We start from the raw sequence: 21,790 nt of genomic DNA, 5'->3' as shown, positions 1-21,790 counted from the left end.
CTACATTACGTTACGTTTCGTTGCTTTTTGGTGAAGCATGCGGGCTGCCTGATGACTAAATTGGGTTCCTTTCTCTTCAGTGACAGGAGGGTTAACTGACATGCTACGTGAATTGTTAGCACCTCTCGTTGGAACACACAACCGACCCAAACAAACCACATTTCAAAACACTTTTACCAGCTCTATTTTGCCTAGCCACTGCATTGTCTGTATGCCTCGAAACTTGTGTCGTTGCAAAGACCTGCCGCTGGCACTGCTCTGGTGCTATCCATTAGCATGACAAGGGGTCATTTCAATGCACCAGCCCTTTCTCTCTGACTACATTCAGTGGCTGATCAATCATTGATCAACCTGCCACGAGGAAGGGGAGGGATTCAATTTTCGACTTTTCAAATCGGGTAATGAAGTACATCTATCAAGGCGACTTTGTGAGGAGAAAGGTCGACGGTGATATGGGTTAAGTTGTTATGACACGCTATTAATCCAAGATCCTCGCTTTTTTCGGGGTAAAGATCTTATGACCTTTCACATACACACCCCACCATCCGCATTAGTCCGAGGCGTGTGAGCAGCAATAATGTCAAGGTCTCGGCTCAATCCCTGTTCAATGTTATTCCTTCTGGGGGGAATGGAGTGTGCCACTTGTTGAGATGAATGTCCTTATTTTCCCTCAATGATGTCCTACTACTAGTAAGTCTTTCTTATTCTGCTGAAGACAGCAGCTGAGGGGCTGAAATTCAAAGTACTCCCTGTTTGAAATGTTAGCTGCTTAAAGATGCACTCCAGAGCTTTTGTAGTTTTGAAAGTGGTGCTCACTTTCAAAAGGGAGTAATGAATGATCTACGGGACTTTAATGAGAAGCTGCCAACCTTTTGATACAGGATGCAGTGATGCGTATTAAAACTGTCACCTGTGATCAAGCGAAGAGCGCTATTGTAGACGGCATCCGAAGGTTTAAAAGTAGGGGCTGCTGCATTCAGATATATGGTGTCACCATAGTCAAGACCTGGCAGGAAAGTTGACTGTACAATCTGCTTTCTGCTGTTTAGGGAGAGGCATGATCTATTTCTATAAAAGAAGCCTACTTAATCTCTAGCTTATCCGTATGTTTTTTAAACATCAAATTATTGTTAAACCAAAAGCCCAGAAAAATATAGGCGGGAACCTACCTGATTAAAGAACCATCCAATGCATAAATGTGTAAGCCATCTGAAATACTGTACTTCTATGAGAATGACAAAATAGCATACATTTAGTATTTCTGGCATTCAATTTTTTCTCCAACCTTTATTTAACTAGGTAAGTCAGATAAAACACAATAAATGTACAAAGACATAACCCAAACTAAAGAATGGACTAACTATAAAAATAAAAAACTACTAAAAATAATCGAATTTAATTGAAAGAGTAGGTGTCTGAAGGCCTCTCATGAGCATTTCTTAGCATCAGATCCAAGAGAGTAAAAGCTTGTTCTAATACATCAACTGTTGAAACCTTACTACAATCCCTCAAGGGTGTGAGCAGTGCTCCTGTTTGATTTATGATGGCTTGACCTCCATGGGCTGAGATGATTGGGTTATTTAAGCCATGCCATCTGTGTCCTGCTAATGGAAAAAGATTGACTTGCCTCTTAGGTAATTATGGAGATGATAGATCCTTTCCTCATACGTGAGGGACATCAGGTCGAAAGCAACTGTGAATCAAAGCATGGACCAGGGGTCCTTTGAGGGTTATCTGTTGCATGGACATTACCCTCATTGAGACATGAGCCCATTAAATACTTGCCTGTTTAATTTAGACCTAAGTCTTCACAGTGACAGCCTATAACTATGGCCCAAAGCTAACTAAAGTAGCCTGCGATGCAGCAAATAACGGGAGCCACACACTGTATGAGAGAGAACTCTACTTCTGTTCTCAATCTGGCTGGGTAAATAAAGTGTACGCAGACAAAAGACAATCAACAACAGAGAGGCCATTTCAAAATCTCATCTCTCTTTTCAGCCCAACTCAGCAAATCCTGAATCTATGCTGTTACAAAGCTGCAAGAATTTGACTGTAGTGAAACTGGACTGATTGTCGTAAGAGCTTTGCCAAGGGAACATTATAACATTTGTTTTGTGAAAATTGTACTGAGGGACAAAAACGACAATGGGTGTTTATCAGAAGAGCAAGCCAAAAGGAAAGGCGAGCTACATAAGAGAAGCAATCAATGTTCCAAACACGTTCTGAGATCCCAATGTTCATATTATTTAAGTGGTGGTGCCATGGTGTCATGCCTTAAGTATTGCTATTTGCAGAAACTTGAACTTTAACAGAAAGTTCAAACACGGTTACATTTAATTTCAATTTTGGTAATGTTCTATGAATTTGTTCTGGTTTGACATTGAAAATGTTCTCAAATAGTTCAGAGAACGTTAAGAAACCAAAAAAAATGGTGGGAATTTCAGTACTTCTGCCACGCCCTGACCTTAGAGATCCTTTTTATGTCTCTATTTGGTTTGGTCAGGGTGTGATTTGGGGTGGGTATTCTATGTTCTTTCGTTCTATTATTTGTATTTCTATGTTTTGGCCTGGTAGGGTTCTCAATCAGGGACAGCTGTCTATCGTTGTCTCTGATTGAGAACCATACTTAGGTATCCCTTTTTCCCACCTGTCTTTGTGGGAAGTTAACTTTGTTTGTGGCACATAGCCTTAAGCTTCACGGTTGTTTTGTATTGTTTATTGTTTTTGTCGGCGTCATCCTAATAAAGGAATATGTACGCTAACCACGCTGCACCTTGGTCCTCTTCATTCGACGGCCGTGACAACTTCAGCATAACTTTTCCTACAGGTTTTCTCATGATTCTATTAAAGTAATGTTCTCAAATTGTCAAATTCAGAGAATGTTCTAAGAATGCTATTTAAAAACATATACATTCGGTTATAAGCATCAACAAAACGCTCTCTAAATGTTCACTTCTGTTCTCAGAACTTTAAAAAATGTAATCTGTTTTACCGGTCAGGAAACGTATGGCTTCGTAACCACAACCAATCTGAAACCAAAAACCTAGGTAGCCATAACTTCCAAGGAAGCAAATGTGCTAGCTGGGTTATATCATATTATAATATTTTCAGATCAATGCCATTGATTCGGAGAACAGTAGTTTGACAGCCATTGAGAAGTAATCTCAATAGCTCTCCCAACATTTTAGTCACGTCTTACATTTCCAAATGATGCCCTTAGATTAGCTGAGTAAAGACATCCAGTCTTCCCCCATATGTTCTGCCGTCATGATGTGTGTGTGCTTGGCAAACCTTATCTGACTCACTGCACCTTGGGACAGGCTAAATGAGAACTCATTGCAACATGAGAGTTATTGGCAGAGCAGTGAAGGAGAAATACTATAGAGGACTGATTGCTGTGGAAACCTACAGTGCTCAAACCGTGCATCGGTACTATATGTGACTCGTTTCAGGAAACTAGGTGTATGTTGCGCATCTACTACTACATCACTAATCAAAATGCCTTCTGGAACATGTGAACTTTCATATGTCTTAATAACAAACTTGTATGCCATCTGTAAATACAAATAAAATGGTTAAATTGCGAGCCCGGTTGGTTTAGCCACGGAAAAAGACAGGAACCGTCCCGATTGCCATGATTGGCTGAGATAATGGAAGGACTGGACATGCCGAGAGATGAGTTTGGATTGGTCTGCCATGAAGCACACTTCTGTCTATAACATGAGCAGCTGGGTATGTGTAGGTACTCCTTTCTAACACAGTTTTTTTTAGAGATATCACAAAGAACTGCAAAAGTATTGCTTATGCTCTCCACTTTCTGGAAGACTCAGTTTTGAAATCAGTGGAATGCCCGGTGGAAGCAGAGTACGATAACTAAGGAGATAGAGAAAATTCAAGCGTTTGATTGCAAAAGCGGAGGGAGTCCAAAAGAGAACACAGAAGGTCTGTTGTATAAAACACCTGTCTCTGGATTACATCTTCAAACTAAGGGCAACCATGGCATCCGTGACAGAGAGGGAGAAGCATTTATCCATGTATACGGGTAATAGAGTCTAGCTAGCTACATTTTCAGATATTATACATTTATAATTGTCAAAAGTCATTTTCATTGCAAGTTAAAGCGTACTGAAGATGGCTAGCTAACTTTAGCTGACTGGCTGGCTCGCTAGCTCACATTATGTGTATGATCTGTGTAGTAATATTATTTGTATCTCAGAGCAATTTGTATTGCTAGTTATAGCATAATGTTAGCTAGCTAACATTGAACCTAGTTGGTTTGCTTTAGCAACCTGTAGATTCATGCAGGGTAGTAACATTATGAGTTGGGATTATGGAGCTACACTATGAAAGAAAAAAACCTTCTGTATCCTGTGCATGTGACAAATAAACTTAGATTTGATTTGATATAGTGTGTGTTTACCAGAGATGGTAATGTGAGGAACAACATGACCTGCACCAAAGTCAAATTAGGATATAACGTTAGGTCAACGAGACAGTGTCCACGTTCTAAAATTCTCTGGTCGAATGCCCTATTCTATTTTGTCACACTCACAACCGTAAGCTATTTTCTGTAATTAGCTTGCCATTAATTTGTAAATAATGATCTTGTTGTGAGTTTAATTATTAATACATTTTTAAAACTAGATATAAAGTTAAGACATTGTCAGCTATATGATATCGTCATTATTTGAACTGGCTAGCCAGCTAACTTCATGTTAGCTAGCAAGTTGGAAACAAACCAAAACATTGTTTAGAAAGTTGCTTTTAGTTGCCTGGTTTGCTAGATTGACATGTACTTAGTTTTTAAATGGATGGGTTCTTTGGTCTTAAAATACACTAGTTGTGCTATTTTGGACCACCAGGCTGCTGATGTCATGCAGCCTGTTGCTTTGTGTTTATATTTTTCATAACGACAACGACAAGTTTGATGTCGGACGACAATATAATGTTCATGATGTCCCTGCGACAATTGTGTACAGACATGTCGATAGAAGTAGTATAAACCAGCTTTAGTCTTGAAATCTTCGGTTGTTTGGTACGCTACCGTACTCACTGTTCAGCACATGACCTCACATGTGAATCCTTAAAGAGATGGGTGGGGCTAAGACTTAAGATGGTGTGAACAATGCTGAATAGGTGTAGACAAAGAGCTCTCCAAAAGGGGTACGAAAACATTCAAGGGACATTTTCTCAAAAGTGGGGTAACTTTGAAAGCAGAATTACTTTCCCATTGTTCCTCAACTATAATGTATGATATACCATTTTCTAGCTGAGTCTTTACTTTTGTGCAATGTAAAAAACAGAATTTCAAATTTTGCTACATAGGACCGAATCGAGCCAGTCGGTCACATATGCTAGCTGCACCTCCCTCTCCGTCTCTACATTCTCCCAGTTTAAAATCCCAAGTATAAAATATTTTGTGGAGTCTGGATCAAATAGTTATCCAAGTAATAGCCCAGTTCAACTTCAAAGTACAAAACAAGGCCTCAGTGATATAAGACAGGAATATGTCTCAATTTACAAATGGCTGAACACCAACATTTGGCAATCCTTAACACATTTTTTTTTTTTTATAAAAAATAAATAAAAATAAAAATACTTGGTAATCCCGAATTGGGCTGATCTAAAATGGAATGTGCAAACAAACACTTTACAGACAAAAGTTAATAGCATTCAAAAGTAATCAAATGTACTCTGTTATGCAGGATGGCCCACATGAGAGGAAGGAGAAGAAAACGTATTGTGAAAAATTAAGAATATGGGCATTACATTGTGTCTGCAGTTACAGAGGTAGAAAAGCAATACAAAAACAAATCGCTTCACTAGCATCATAACTGCACCGATTCCAACCTAAACAAATCCTTCTACTGTAATGAGATTGAATTCTTGAAATTAGAAATTAGACCAGGAAAGTAGCCATCCCGATATACATATTATATTACTATTTTCCCCACAGGGCAGAAAAGTACAGTAATCACAAACTAGTAAAACACCTTTTTTCTACTTTACAGTCAAGTTCAATCATGGTACATCACGCCCCCCTTTGTGAGTGTTTATGACGCACTGCAGGTGTAATGTACAGTCCGGTAACTTTCACAGTCCTTACTCCTTCTATGACCCCCTACACCACCTTACACTTTAACAATATGTTTCTCAATCCCCCAGTTAAATCACCAACAAAATCAAACTCAGAAATAAACCACACCTAGCAGTCCTTAAATAGAGTTGCACTTTCCCCTGCCATCGCTCCGCTTATAGATTAGGAGTACAAGTGTAGGGCGTATATTCGATTTTTAGCATACATTTTTCCCACCATACCTTCAGTGTAAACTACAGTAATCTCCTGGCTTGTCCTGTCTGTTAGCTGAGCTGGGGCTGCAGACTGCCGTCTCAGGGGGAAAGAGGGTTTAAAATGCCTGGCTAGCTGCTTAGGACCGCAGCCTCAGCGAGACCCATCCACACTGAGACCAAGCACAAACAGCCATCATTAGCCTGCTCCGTCACACGGGTGACCTTCAGAGGCTTGAAAGGGAGATGGTCAAATGACTTGGGGAAAGGTACAGAAACTGTACTGTGTGCACTGTTGCAACTGTAGGCTGTATGTAAACAATCAATGAGTGTAAGTCATATGTTTGAAAATAATATGGAAACCTAGCAACAAGATGAAAGATACCGAATTAACTGCAGAGGTGCCCGACTTGTGCCCGATTGCTTAGACTTGCTCAGTGTATAGCAGGGAGAGCGAGAAAGTTAATAACCAGTTGAGCTGACAGCCATTCTACAATATTTTGCTATGGTTTTAGTCATCAATCTAGCAAGAGGGCAATATTTTATTCATGTTGTAGTGTCTCCCCTCCCCCCTACACACCCCTAGAAAGATATCATGACATTTAAACAGTGACCGTCCCTCCTATAGACCAGCGGAGAAGGACTATGTAAAGGGCATCTATTTTGTTGTTCTGAGCTGATGCAATATGTTTGCTTCCACACAAAACTACTTCTTTACTTATTTTAGGTTTAAGGAAGTGTGTAGATCGTATTCTTTATCGTAGAGCTATGAGAAGGATGTATTTAGATCAGCCTGCTCGAGACAAATTCAGTGATTGCTTCGCCATGTCTGTGCCGTAAAGTAGTCGAGCTAGATAAATGTTTTTTATAAAGGACCACCCCCTCGACGTAACGTTGCGCCGACCACCAGAAGGCGGCAAATACACGTTTAGGACGTTGACATGGTCATAGGTAGGTCTGGATGGCTATCTTCTGACTTCTAAAACGGTGAGAAATCAATAAAATCTCTAATCTAAACATATACATATTTATTTAAGCAATTCTAGGGCCCGATTTCGGGAACTGTCAGCTTAAGAGGATTCATTAAATAAGAGACATTTACAGTACTTGGATGATACAGTTTAACTTTGGACAACAGAAAATATTTTTGGACTTTCAATAAATGAGTGATTAAAAATGACAGTATAGGCTAACAAAACTACTCTTCAGCTGTTGACCAGGAGGTCAAATAACAAGGACAATGGGTTCCTCTCTCTTTGCTACACTATGTTACCTGACTCTGGAAAAGCATTATGTTCATTTACAATACAGGGGAATAGCAAAGCAGTAAGAAGACAAAATGAAGAAAAGAAAGTGAGAGGGCAAAGAAAACATATGGGGGACAGCCCTTTCATTCTCTCATGACTTCCATAGTCAGAAAGAGAAAGAGAGATGCTATATCTCCCTTTCATCTCAGAGTTTTGTCTTTCAACTAAATTTTTATCTTTGACTGTTTGCCTCAAAGAGGAGTTTTCATCTTCTCTCTTCCTCGCTGCTGCACGGATAGGACATTTTTCTCATGTAAATGTGGCAGCTTCAACAGCTAAGTAACTACCCCCATGCATATCCACCTGCCCGGAATGTGCAACGATGACACTTAAATGCAAAATCATTAATATACTTCAGTCGTATGACATTGATTCAAGACAGGGCTCTTTTTTAAAGGTGTGAAAAGAAATCTGTGAAACTTTTTTTTTTAACAGATGCTTAGATAACCTGCTTTAACACTTGAAAAGAGAATAATCACATTTCCATATACTTTTGGAAAGGAGGGTATGAGGATTAGGTGGTAGGCAATTGTCATAGCATCCATTTGTTTTACTTTTGTGAATAACTTTGTATAGATAGATATGCTTTGTTTAAAACACATTTGAGCTTCTTTCAATTAAATTATGTGAGGGCCAATATCAATGCTTGATTTGCAGTATAGTTCAAGCCAGTTGTTTATAACTCTTATGTTTCAGCTCTAGGTTTGTTTCTTTGATTCTTTTTCAAAAGAAGGCAAAGTAGTTTGCTGTTTGATTTCCATGTTTCAATCCTCATATCTACACAATCATGTTCACTTTCACCACATTAAGCAATTATTGGAAGCTCATTTCAATGTGTGCTTATGAAAAGCTGCAATTACTGTGTGTACCTGTTCCTCTATTGCAGATCCATGCAATCATTGTTGTTCCAATTTACAGATAAACAATTACAGTATGATAATGTTTGCTACAGAATAACTGCAATGTTTGGTAGCAACTTTAACAAAAGTACACTGCATAATTCGCATTATACTTTTGATGCTTCTTAATTAACCTACCATGTCAGTGTTTCACAAATACAATTTGTTCTCAGTTATCTATTTCAGTGAATGAAGGATACTGAAATACCCAATGATGGCATATCTATTTTTAACAACAAAGTCAATGGTGGAAAAGATTATGAAAAAGCATGCCAACTTTGTTTTATCAAACACATATCAACCTCGTTAAATTGTGTTCTAATATGTCTACTCTTCACTTTCTGAAATAGCCATACAGTACTTACCAAACTCAGACATAGGGCCAAGTGCTATGTGAGTTTTCAGTGACCACCAGAGCTTCCATTAGACTAAAACATCTGCCAGTGAACGCCAACTCTCACTAATGCCATGGACTTTGCTATTGACCCATGAAACCATTACTCTCTGATGCAAACTTCAGGAGCAATATTTAGAATAAGCTGTTCCTATGACAGGTAATATAAGTTGACTGCACAAACACCTCTGGGGAGGAGGTGCAATCTTTCCTCAAGCACAGTAGGCCTACACAGGTTACTGCATTCACACTGCTGGCTGATATGAAAGAGCACCTTCTGTCATGCAAGAATCCTGGTTTTAAATAGAACAAAAAATGCCAGAATTTAGAAAAATTTTGCATTCACATCCCTTCTGGCACTACATTAATGAGCAATATTTTCCTTGTCATAGATTGTCTCCATTTATTTGACGAGGAAAGATACCACCACCACCCCCAACTCCTATTGGTTGCCTGGAGGTGCGTTGCATTGGTAGCAGTGGATTGATGTCGAGTCATTAGTGGTTTACACTCGGAGCTCCTCAACCTCCTCCCTCTCTCTGCCAGCAGGTAGAAATAGTGTGAGGGAAAGTCATTAACCAGGGAACAGAACTAATGAAGGGATAAATTAACAAAACAACAAAGAAATACAGCATGGTTTACCCTGCCTGGCTCCTACCTGGCTGCAGGTTCGTTATACTATCTGGGTTAGAAATGTCTGCAACGGGGAAGAAATCTTTGAGGAAATGCAAGAAACACATTTTTGCCGATGTTTCATTGACTATTAATAATGAGCTGACCTGGTTAAACACAGTGAGTGATTCAGACCACACCACCTCATCTATATATAGAACTGTGTGAATGTTGAACAGACAAATGTATCATTGGCCTGGCCAGTTAAGCATGCACCACTTCAACCACAGTCCCTTCAGAGAATTGCCTCTAAAACTCTGACTTTTTAGTGGCTCTGTGAAATTCTCTTTCACCCCCATGTTGTGAATCTATACCAGAATATGGATTCCCGCTGTTGGATGGATTTCCAACATTAGAATCTCATAACTGTGAGAGTCACTCTTTTAGCATGAGGTTGTCAGATAGAATGGCATGTTTCAAAGCAGAGGTCTAAAGCTATTAAAATACCCATTGGTTCCCTGTCCCCTCAAGATCACCAGTCGAGCCTCTATCCCCCAAGCCTGTCACTCACACCAACACATTTAAGAGGGGGTAATCTCAGAGGTCCATGGAATTGACTTCTAAATGGACGCAACACGATTCATTCTCTTATTTTTTTCCTTTCCCCCCACCTCTTTTCAGGGGCTTCGTCATTAGGCCCGGGCTTGACAACGCAGGCTAAATGAACAGGAGACTCAGACAGGGAGGAATGTGGGTCAGGATGATAATATGCAACACACAATGGCAGCAGAAGCACTGTTTCCCCCGGAGCTACAGCCTCTCCATCCCACAGCCCCCCTGATCATCCAAGTGACTAATTTGAGAACATGGAGGAAGAGGAGTCCAACGACAGATACCCTAATTAAAGAACCTGACAAAAGTTTGTAGGTCCTCTGCGCCTGTAATATATCTAGATTAAAGACTGTGTCTGTAATGAAAACAAACAGAAACACTCCTTGGGGAAACAGCAGAGCAGAATGCAGTCTGATATTATTAGAGATTGTTGCAGTTTTGGAAAGGCCTCATATTCAGCAGAAAAACAAGAATAGGCCTTTTATTCAATGTACCCTTCAATGCTGAAATGCTTTGGCTGATTCCTGTCCTTAAGAGACAGTTAAAAGGCTCAGACCTGTGTTCAAATACTATTTAGGAGATGTAAATTATTTTCACAGACATTTTTAATTATGTTTTTGGATATTTTTCTTTAAAAATACCAGTGGTTGAATATTGGAATGTATTTAAAAATACATTAGGAAAGTATTGGCATGTATTTTCAAATACAAATATTTAAATACTCCATAAATATTAATACTCCCAGGTCTGTTTGGTCCTAGGGGTATTTGAAATACTGTATTTGTAAATAAATATTTGAAAATAGTTTCATAAAATTCAAAAATAAGTAGCTGATTTGGCCACATTATGTGGAAATACTCAAATACACAGAAAATACATATTTAAATAACAAAATACTTAAATATGCATGGATTTGAACCCAGATCTGTCTAGGCTACCCACAATAAACTATTTAGATGTTTTGGGTCTTTTCAAAATGTGTTTATGACGGGTAAAATGGGACATAGAATTCTAAGAAAGCTCATGAGAATTCTCATTACAAACCATTAGCATCCTCATCATCAACCCATATTACTATGTCCCGTCTTTGTTTTACCAACTTGTCGTCATTCTGAGCAAGAAACCTTATCCCCTTCCAGCAGTTGAGCTATGTTGTCTCTCTTGAGCCTTTTGATATTCTAAAATAATGAATCATTAGGGAAACGAACACATTTAAAAAACAAAACCAATTACCAGCCCAAACATAGGATTAAGGCTACAGTATCACTCAGCCTCTCTGGGGTACAGGGAGGTGGTACAAATTACTAGTTGTCAGATTAATAATTAATTAAAGCCAAGTAAAATAATCCACAGAGTCCCTGGCCACAAGAGGGACTTTGATTAAAAAAGAAACCGCAGTAGTCTAGTTTGACATTTTGTAATACCTTACGCTGTAAAATTATGTCAGGTTGAATAAATCGCTTTGCTGCTTTGGTAAAAACATAAAATTACACTCAACACATGTATTCATTTGTTGTTGAACTAAAATGTGCTACCATTTGGAAATCATTATCGGTTTCTGTAAAATACTGAAACAACGTGTACATCCAACCTCTAATGGCTCAATGGTTACAAATGCAAAAGTTTTATGTCTGTAAGCACTTTCTATTTAATGTCAGCCATCTTGATGATATTTTAATTAAGGAGAGATAATCGTATTAAGCTTGCCAGCCCAATTCTCTGATTAAATCTAGGCTGTCTCCTTTGTAGATAGACTAATAGATTATATTAATCCAACAGTGGACTGCACTCATGTTCGCAAGAGTGTTCTCAAGATACCATTAGAGAAAGTGTTATCAGATAGTGTTCTATTGTTGATGACAAGCCAACACATTTATCTTTGTTAGCATGACATGCATCATTCATTCCTTATGTATATGTACAGCACCAGTCAAAAGTTTGGACACACCTACTCATTCAAGGGTCTTTCTTTATTTGTACTATTTTCTACATTGTAGAATGATAGTGAAGACATCAAAACTATGAAATAACACATATGGAATCATGTAGTAACCAACAAAGTGTTAAACAAATCAAAATATATTTTATATTTGAGATTCTTCAAAGAAGCCACCCTGTGCCTTGATGAGAGCTTTGCACACTTGGCATTCTCTCAACCAGCATCATGAGGTAGTCACCTGGAATGAATTTCAATTAACAGGTGTGTCTTGTTAAAAGTTAATTTGTGGAATTGTTTTCCTTCTTAATGCATTTGAGACAATCAGTTGTGTTGTGACAAGGTAGGGGGGTATACAGAAGATAGCCCTATTTTGTAAAAGACCAAGTCCATGTTGTGGCAAGAATAGCTCAAATAAGCAAAGAGAAATGACAGACCATCATTAGTTTAAGACATGAAGGTCAGTGAATCCAGAACATGTCAAGAACTTTGAAAGTTTCTTCAAGTGCAGTCGGAAAAACCATGAAGCGCTATGATGAAACTTGCTCTCATGAAGACTGCCACAGGAAAGGAAGACCGAGTTACATTTGCTGCAGAGGATAAGTTCATTAGCCTCAGATATCTGCAAACAACTGCACCTCAGATTGCACCTCATAGAGTTCAAGTAACAGACACATCTTAACATCAACTGTTCAGAGGTGACTGTGTGAATCAGGCCTTCATGGTTGAATTGCTGCAAAGAAACCACTACTAGAGGATACCAATAAGAAGAAGAGATTTGCTTGGGCCAAGAAACACGAGCAATGGACATTATACAGGTGGAAATCTGTCCTTTGTCTGATGAGTCCAAATTTGAGATTTTTGGTTCTAACCGCTGTGTCTTTGTGAGACGCAGACTAGGTGAACGGATGATCTCCGCATCTGTGGTTCCCACCGTGAAGCATGGAGGAGGAGGTGTGATGGTGTGGGGTGCTTTGCTGGTTGCACTGTCATGATTTATTTAGAATTCAAGGCACATTTAACCAGCATGGCTACCACAGCCTTCTGCAGCGATACGCCATCCCATCTGGTTTGCGCTTAGTGGTACTATCATTTGTTTTTCAACAGGAAAATGACCCAACACACCTCCAGGCTGTGTAAGGGCTATTTGACCAAGAAGGAGAGTGATGGAGTGCTGCATCAGATGACCTGGCCTCCACAATCACCCAACCTTAACCCAATTGAGATGGTTCGGGATGAGTTGTGACCACAGAGTGAAGGAAAAGCAGCCAATGTGGGAACTCCTTCAAGATAACCTCCTTCAAAATAACCTTCATTACTGCTAGACAATTGCTGTTTATAACTCCAGACTGTTTGCATGATAAGAGTCTGCTGTCCTGAGGCACATCTCTGCCTGTTTAGATGCTGGCCGAAGAGAAAAAGGAGCAGGAGAGAGAAAAAGGAGAAAAGTTGTCAAGTTCAACTAAGTGAGAAAAGATTACTGCTTAAGACTGCTACAAATCTTGCTGATGCAGTCAAATTGTAATTGGCTGTACCAGAGCCATATTTTACATGAAATGTAATGTCAGATGTGTAATTTTGCTCTGAGGTCCCATTGGTGATACTCTCATCTGCTAAGTGAAGCGATGTGCAACATTAGGGGCTTAAATTAAAGAACAGTAAAGATAATTGAAGTTGTAGCATGGCATGACCGTATTAGATATGACATACTTTGGCCACAGATCAAAGACACTTCATATTGTCCCTGCCAATGAACAGGTGTTTCTAGGTAGGGGAGGTCATATCGGGACAACTGTGTGTCCCAAATGGCACCCTATTCCCTGTATAGTGCACTCTTTTCTACAAGAACCCAATGGGGACTTTGGTCAAAATTAGTGCACTAAATAGGGAATAGGGTGCAATTTGGTTAGCACACCTGCTCTTCTTCCTACAGTATCACAGGTGAACACAAGTGTACACACTCAAAGCTAGCATTTCAGATTAGTTTTGGATTTTGAAGAGAATAAGACATTACCATGAGGAATTCACACCGTTCACACACATCCACATGAATTCACATAAAGAGGCGAGCGTAAACGTATGTTTTGTTAATACGGTAGACACTGGCTAGGACAGATTATGTATTGCTGCAATGTTATGCAGTACGGAAGAAATTACTTATTATGGCATCGGTGGCAGAGTATCACCTTCCCAACGTCACATGCGTTGGGTTTTATAATAATAATAATAATAATAATAATAATAATAGCAATAATAATAGTCATATTAATATCACCACCACCCCTCCGCCAGCAGACAGTCAAGCAGCAGAGTCAGAAACGTGAGGTGGAAACATCATGGACGCCTGCCTAGCGCGTCGACCAGGAGGGAAGGAAGGGATACTGTAACTTTGGTTGTGTCCCAAATGGCACCCTATTCCCTGGTCAAAAGTAGTGTACCACATAAGGAATAGGGTACCATTTGGGACGTAGTCACTGTGATCTGAGCGCCCCTGTTCCCCTGCTCTCCTTTCAGTACCACGACAAAGCTCATTCCCTTCTGCTCCAACAGCTGCAGCTCTCGGCCGTGACTCGGTACATGCCAGGGATCAGTCACTTCATGATTTAATAAGTCAAAAGACACTTTGACTTTGCCATTGTTTCTCAAAGCACCCCTCCGCCTCCTTCGACCCCCCACCCCCACTCCTGCCCGTCATCGATGTGTGTAGTGAGTAAAGTAGGATGGCAGTCTTAACCCGGCCTGTAAATAATGCACATCTCACAAAGCCCTGGTTCGAACCTGCCGGGGGAATTACCCAGATGTCTGGGCACCTGGTAATAGAATTTAAATGCTGCCAGTTGTCATGCTTGCTCGCTTCAATTTACTGTTGAAGTAAACAGGTTTCAATTCCACTTTATTTTGGCCGTGTGTGAAATCAATCTTTGTTTAATTGTTCCCTGTTACTTCAGGGGCTCGTGCCATTTTGACTAATAGCCTTGTAGTGAAAACATTGAGGGACACAGGAAGAGGGCCAGTGTTGATAGGGTGAACTAGCCTTATGTTACTAGCTAGCTATAGCTCCTCTATGCCATGGCCATCACATGTTCTTATATAAGTCACATCTAAATTTCAAATGTGGCATCTTGATTGATGAATGATATTCATGAAGGTTCCCAGATGTGTCTGGAATTATCATAAAATTGTGCTGAATATATGCAGATTGATCTAACGCGACATCTTGAATCAGATCCATAGCCAGAAACAATAATAGCAAGTGTCATTAAACGGTGCTTTAAAGCTAATTTCCATACTCACTTACGCACATTTGGGCCCTTATTTGTCAGCTATTGCAGAAATTGAGATATCTTCCTTCCATTTTGAGGATCATAGGGATAAAGGTGAGGTTTTTAATCATTTCCGAGATGGGTGAAGTTGAACACTCTCTCCTCCTAATCTAATGTATTACTCTCATGTAGTCAGTCTAAATGAAAAAGACAGCAGCAGCTCACATCTCAGTGAGATCGCGCCCCAACTCCATCCAGAAGACACTCACGCTACCAACCTGAGTTCCGGGGACACCCACCGTAGACACAAGTTGCTATTCCCTATATCGTGCACTCTTTTGACCAGAGCCCAGTGGCCCTACTTTAACTAGAGCTCTACTCAAAAGTAGTGCATTATATAGGGACTAGGTTGCCATTTGGTACGCGGCCAAACTCTCCACTCACTACCACCTGATCCAGGACGAACCAGATGACGGCAGCGTGTCTGACACCACAGGTGCTTTTGATGTTGTACAGATGCTCTGCTGAGCAACAGGCGCGCGAGTGACTGACAAGCTGACCACACGTCAGATGCTGCTGCCTGGGCTACGAGAGAAAACATGGCTGGCCTGACTGATGACGGGCGGCAGGAGAACTACAAGGAACCCTAATATGTAGGGACTGCGTCCCAAATGGCACTCTATTCCCTATGTGGTGTACTACTTTTGACCAGGGCCCATAGGGATCCCTGGTCAAAAATAGTGCACTATGTAGGGAAGAGGGTGGCATTTGGGATGCATTCATAATACACTCACAAAGTGCTACACACAGAAAGGATACTGACATCAAAGCTGTCCCGGCAGCTGCTCTCAAAACAACCATGTCAGAAGTTCACATATAGTTGGTGATGGAGTAAATGAGTGTATCTTCCCGGAGGAGAGAGTTGATGAATCAACGACGATGCTCTTCAGATCCCTTTGTTGGTGTGTATGCTGTATTGTGTGCTGTAGCCTTCTCCATGGTAGGCCAACCCCATGTTGAAATGATGACTGAAAGTCAAAACTCATCAGGCTACTCATTAAATTAAATTACAGGTGTGTTCTAATAATTATGACTGGTATTGTAGGGCAATGTTGAGCGTAATTATGATTATGTAGTGTCACATGCAATGGTTAACTACACATTTTTACAATCGCCTGATACCGCTACCATATCAGAACAAGAATATCGCTTGGCAAACATTTCCATAGTACACACTGGGTGTGCTGCTGCCAGCGGCCCTGATATGATGAACTGTGTTTGCATAGGGCAATATTTTGCTACCTGGAATGCCGTTGCTCTTTTACACAGCTCTGTCCTGGAGCCTGTCTTGCTCTTTGGAGGGATCATCATGCAATCTCTACCATATTGTCCTCGGGCACCTCCACTCAAGTGGAATCCTATTCATCAGCGCCCTTAATGAGCTCACAGCACTGTCCCTCCGCAGAACACACCCAGGCTGCATCCCGAATTGCACTCTATTCCCTTTATAGGGCACTACTTTTGACCACATTCCTATGAGTCCTGGTCAAAAGTAGTGCTCTATAAAGGGAATGCAGTGCCATTTGGGATACAAACACTGTCCCTCCACACATACCCAGACCAGGGTAATGGAGACAGCAGCTCATCCTTAAATGATGCTTAGATGATGCCATCTGAACCCAGTAAGCTACAATAGGCTATATACTCCTTCGCGGGACATGGTGGCACCGCAACAAAATGGAAGATACAACATGTATATTGTAACTAAATAATTGGGGACCCTTAACAAGTAGGTAAAGAAGTTCCTATACAGAATGTTTCCTGCACAGTTTTGTGGAATAGGTTATGATACATTGGTAAGAAAAGTGCAGAAAAATGAAATACATGAATTGACTTATAAAGCTTTGATTTAAGGGAGAAGTTGAAATTACGCAATTGGTACCCAGGGAAAATGGGGGAGAGTCATGCTTTTTAATTACATGTTTAATTTAGTCCAGGGGGGGATCCTGTAATTGTAATCAATTAAATGTCATATTGCTCAAGGTTTGATAATTAGTTGCTTATTATATCTCGATGTGTGCCCGATGCTGCCCCTCATCCCTGGCTCTCTGCTGGGCGTGCAATATCAAGTGCGCCTAGTGTGGTCTCAATCAAAATGATCCATAGCCTATACTATAGGCCTAGGCTATAAAACGAGCATGCTCGGAGAAGCACAGGCCCAAGTTATATTTCAAAGAAAATGTATTTCCTTCTTGAGTTTTTGCACTGCTGGGATGGTGTATGTAAAACTAGGTTACACTGCATTACACACTGCAATGGATAGCCTATCCCAATCATGAGCTCCGGCCTGCCCTGCTCTTGCTGATGTAAACCCTTTTGTGCTGCCTAACCAATGGCTGTGCTGTGTACGGTGGCACTTCAGGAGGCGAGTCAAAGGCTTCTTCCGAAAATAATTGTTTTATTGGTTAAAAAACAAAATCAATATCTGTGCGTGCAGACTAGGACTACTGGTGTCCTGTTCGGTTTGAGAGGGAGAGCATGAATATGAGAAGGAAGACTACTTGCTAGTGCTATAATTGATTTTAATAAAAACAATATGTTTCATTGACCATATTGAAGCTATTTATCAGAGTAATTGACCTTTTTTAAATTTTATTTAACTTGTATTTAACTAGGCAAGTCAGTTAAGAACAAATTCTTATTTACAATGATGGCCTACTGGGGAACAGTGGCTTAACTGCCTTGTTCAGGGGCAGAATGACAGATTTTTACCTTGTCAGCTCGGGGATTCGATCCAGCAACTTTTCAGTTACTGGCCCAATGCTCAAACCACAAGGCTACATGCTGCCTCAAAAAGCCATATTGAGTAATTTACATAACGTACATTACTATGAAGAGGCAGACATGGAGATAGACAGTGCATGGGTGCTGAAAGTAGGCTAAATCGAGAAGGCCTAATTCGTTTAAACAGTCGTCATTTTAATTTGACTTCAGGCTACTAACAACAATAGGGCTTTGCCTATTTCTTCCTATTCAAGAAATAAGAGGTAGGCCCACCTGTTTGACAGACTAAATTATAGTCTACTATCCAGGGCTCGAATTGAGGGGATATGTAAGGGTATGTGAGGGTATTGTGTTTTACGCTCAAGAAAATGGCTGAAAGCAGAGGCCTACCACTTGTTAGCTTAAGATTTCGCAAAAAAATGCAATAGACCCAATTATAGTGATCTATAACAACGTTTTATTCCTGAATAATTTCTGCTAGAAACAAGCTGTAAAATGCCGGGAAAACACGTGACTCACGTCACGTTGGCATAAATGATTCGGGAGACAGGCGCAGGAATGTGTAACAGGGTTTTTTATCGCGCCCAAGTTACGGCGTGCCGTGTAAAGGCACGGTGACAAAGACCAAACAAACTGTATACAAAACACAGGGTAGAAACCCAAAATAAAAGAGCGAGGAGTACCTCGAATAAGTAACACAAGCGCACAATGATTAACACATGGGACGATACCCATAATCATCTGCGCAATCCACAATGGCACGAAAGCCAAAACACACAGCACAAGTACTCACACGCACCAACAGACATTGTAACAATAATCGACAGCCCAATGGAAACCAAAGGGCACATATATACAAATACTAATCAGTGGGAATAGGGGACAGGTGTGCGTAATTCAAGTTCCGGAGGGAACCGTGACAGACTCGATGTATATGGGATATATTTGGTTTGTCTCTATGACATTCAGAGGATGCACTACAACTTTCTATAGCCGAGGAGAATGTGCAATTCTGTCACTATGAATTAACTTTCAACATTTCAACAGGCTATTAAACAACAAAATAACTCTAAATCAGCCAGGAGCAAGCCAGGTAGCATAAGAATGATTTATTAATATATGTGACTTGTTTCAGGAAACTAGGCATATGTCGCACATCACTACTTCAAAGGAGAGACATTTGAACATACAGTAAACATCATTTATTTATTTTTTTGGCAGAAATGCCTTCTGGCACATGTGAACTTTCATGTGCCTTAATAACAAAGGTGTATGCCATCTCTAAATATGTATAAAATAGTTAAATTACGAGCCTAGTTGGTTTAGCCAAGATAATGGATGGGCTGGACATGCCGAGAGATTAGTTTGTATTGGTCTGTCTATAACATGATCTGCTCAGTATGTGTAGGTAATCCTTTCTAACACAGCTTTTTTGAAAGATATCACAAAGAACTGCAAAAGTGTTGCTAATGTTCTCCACTTTCTGAGGACCGAGTTTTGAAATCAGTGGGAAGCCCGGTGGAAGCAGAGTATGATATTTAAGGAGATGGAGAAAATTCTGGCGTTTGATTGCAAATATGTGGAGGGAGACGAAAAGAGAACACACAGAAGGCTGTTGTATAAAACACCTGCCTCCGCATTGCATCTTCAAATTAAGGGAAACAATGGCATCCGTATATATATATATACATACACACACATACACACAGAGTGTACAAAGCATTAGGAACACCTGAACTAATTTAGGCTTGCCTAAACAAAGGCGCAGCATATTTATGCATCAACTATATTTTATTTATTAACTCTCACATTTTTCATCCACTTTGACATTAGAGTCATTTGTGTAGATTGTTGTCCAAAAAAAATACAATTTTAATCCCACTTTGTAACACAATAAAATGTGAAGAAATCCAAGGGGTCTGAATAATTTTGCAAGGCTCTGTAAATGTATTCTATGCTCGCTTCGAGGCAAGCAACACCACAATCATGCACGAGAGCACCAGCAGTTCCGGACGACTGTGTGATCACGCTCTCCATAGCCGATTTGAGTAAGACCTTGAAAAAGGTTAACATTCACAAGGCCGCGGGGCCAGAAGGATTACCAGGACGCGTAATCAGAGTATGCGCTGACATTTTCAACCTCTCCCAGGCCTAGTCTGTAATACTTACTGTACATGTTTCAAGCAGACCACCATAGTCCCTGTGGCCAATAACAACAATGTCATCTGTTTAAATTACTATCACTCTGTAGCACTCACATCTGTTGCCATACAATGCTTTGAAAGGCTGGTCATGGCTCACATCAACACGATCACGGACACCCTGGACCCACACCAATTCACACACCTCCCTTTATTTATTTTTTTGAACCTTTATTTAACCAGGAAAAGCCCATTGAGACCCAGAGTCTCTTTTTCAAGGGAGACCTGGCCAAGAAGGCAGCAACAATCAATAGATACAGAATTAAAACATACAACAATACAATACAACAACATGATCCAGCCTAAAAAAAAAGTCCTAACAGATCCAGATGATGCAATCTCTATTGCACTCCATACAGTGCTTTCCCACCTGGACAAGAGGAACACATACGTGAGAATGCTGTTCATTGACTACAGCTCAGCATTTATCAACATAGTGCCCTCCATGCTCATCACTAAGCTCAGGACCCTGGGACTGAACACCTCCCAATGCAACTGGATCCTGGACTTCCTGATGGGCCACCCCCTAGGTGGTGAGGGAAGGAAACAACTAATCCGCTACTCTGACCCTCAACACGGGGGCCGCTCAGGGGTGGATGCTTTGTCCCCTACTGCATGGCAGTGCACGACTCCAACACCATCATTAAGTTTACTGATGATACGACAGTGGTTGGCCTGGTCACTGACGACGATGAGACCTGGCAGAGTGGTTCCAGGACAACAACATCTCACTCAACGTCAGCAAGACAAAGGAGATTCATGGACTATAGGAAACGGAGGGCCGAGTACGCACCCATCCACATTGACGGGGCTGTAGTGGAGAGGGCCGAGAGCTTCAAGTTCCTCTGTGTCCACATCACTAGGGAATTATTGTGGTCCACACATAGCAACACAGTCGTGAAGAAGGCACGACAACACCTCTTCCCCATCAGGAGCTTGAAAAGATTCAGCATGGACCCTCAGATCCTCCAAAAGTTCTACAGCTGCACCATTGAGAGCATCTTGACTGGCTGCATCACCACTTGGTATGGTAACTGTTTGGCATCCGACCGCAAGGCGCTACAGAGGGTAATGCGTATGACCCAGTACATCACTGGTGCCTAGCTCCCTGCCACCAAGGACCACTATACCAAGCGATATCAAAGGAATGCCCTAAAAATTGTCAAAGACTTCAGCGAGTCAAGTCATAGACTGTTCCCTCTGCTACCACAGTGCAAGCGGTACCAATGCACAAAGTCCGGAACCAACAGGACCATGAACTGCTTCCACCCCCAAGACTGCTAAATAGTTATCCAATGGGAGCAATTTCCAAATGCCTGAAGGTACCACGTTCATCTGTACCAACAATAGTACGCAAGTATAAACACCATGGGACCATGCAGCCGGCATACCGCTCAGGAAGGAGACGCGTTCTGTCTCCTAGAGATGAACGTACTTTGGTGCGAAAAGTGCAAATCAATCCCAGAACAACAGCAAAGGACCTTGTGAAGA

At 40.8% G+C, this 21,790-nt stretch overlaps 1 protein-coding gene across 1 annotated transcript in view; it reads right to left on the bottom strand.

The window, feature by feature from the left end:
* Positions 1–21,790, bottom strand: part of LOC120043896 (follistatin-related protein 4-like) — a 288,303-nt gene that overhangs the window by 60,202 nt on the left and 206,311 nt on the right. The gene's annotated exons all lie outside the window — the stretch shown is intronic.

The sequence above is a fragment of the Salvelinus namaycush genome, chromosome 3 (assembly GCF_016432855.1).
Source record: "Salvelinus namaycush isolate Seneca chromosome 3, SaNama_1.0, whole genome shotgun sequence".
NCBI lineage: Eukaryota > Metazoa > Chordata > Actinopteri > Salmoniformes > Salmonidae > Salvelinus > Salvelinus namaycush.
The sequence above is the reverse complement of the archived record's forward strand: the minus strand, read 5'-3'. Positions and strand labels throughout refer to the sequence as shown.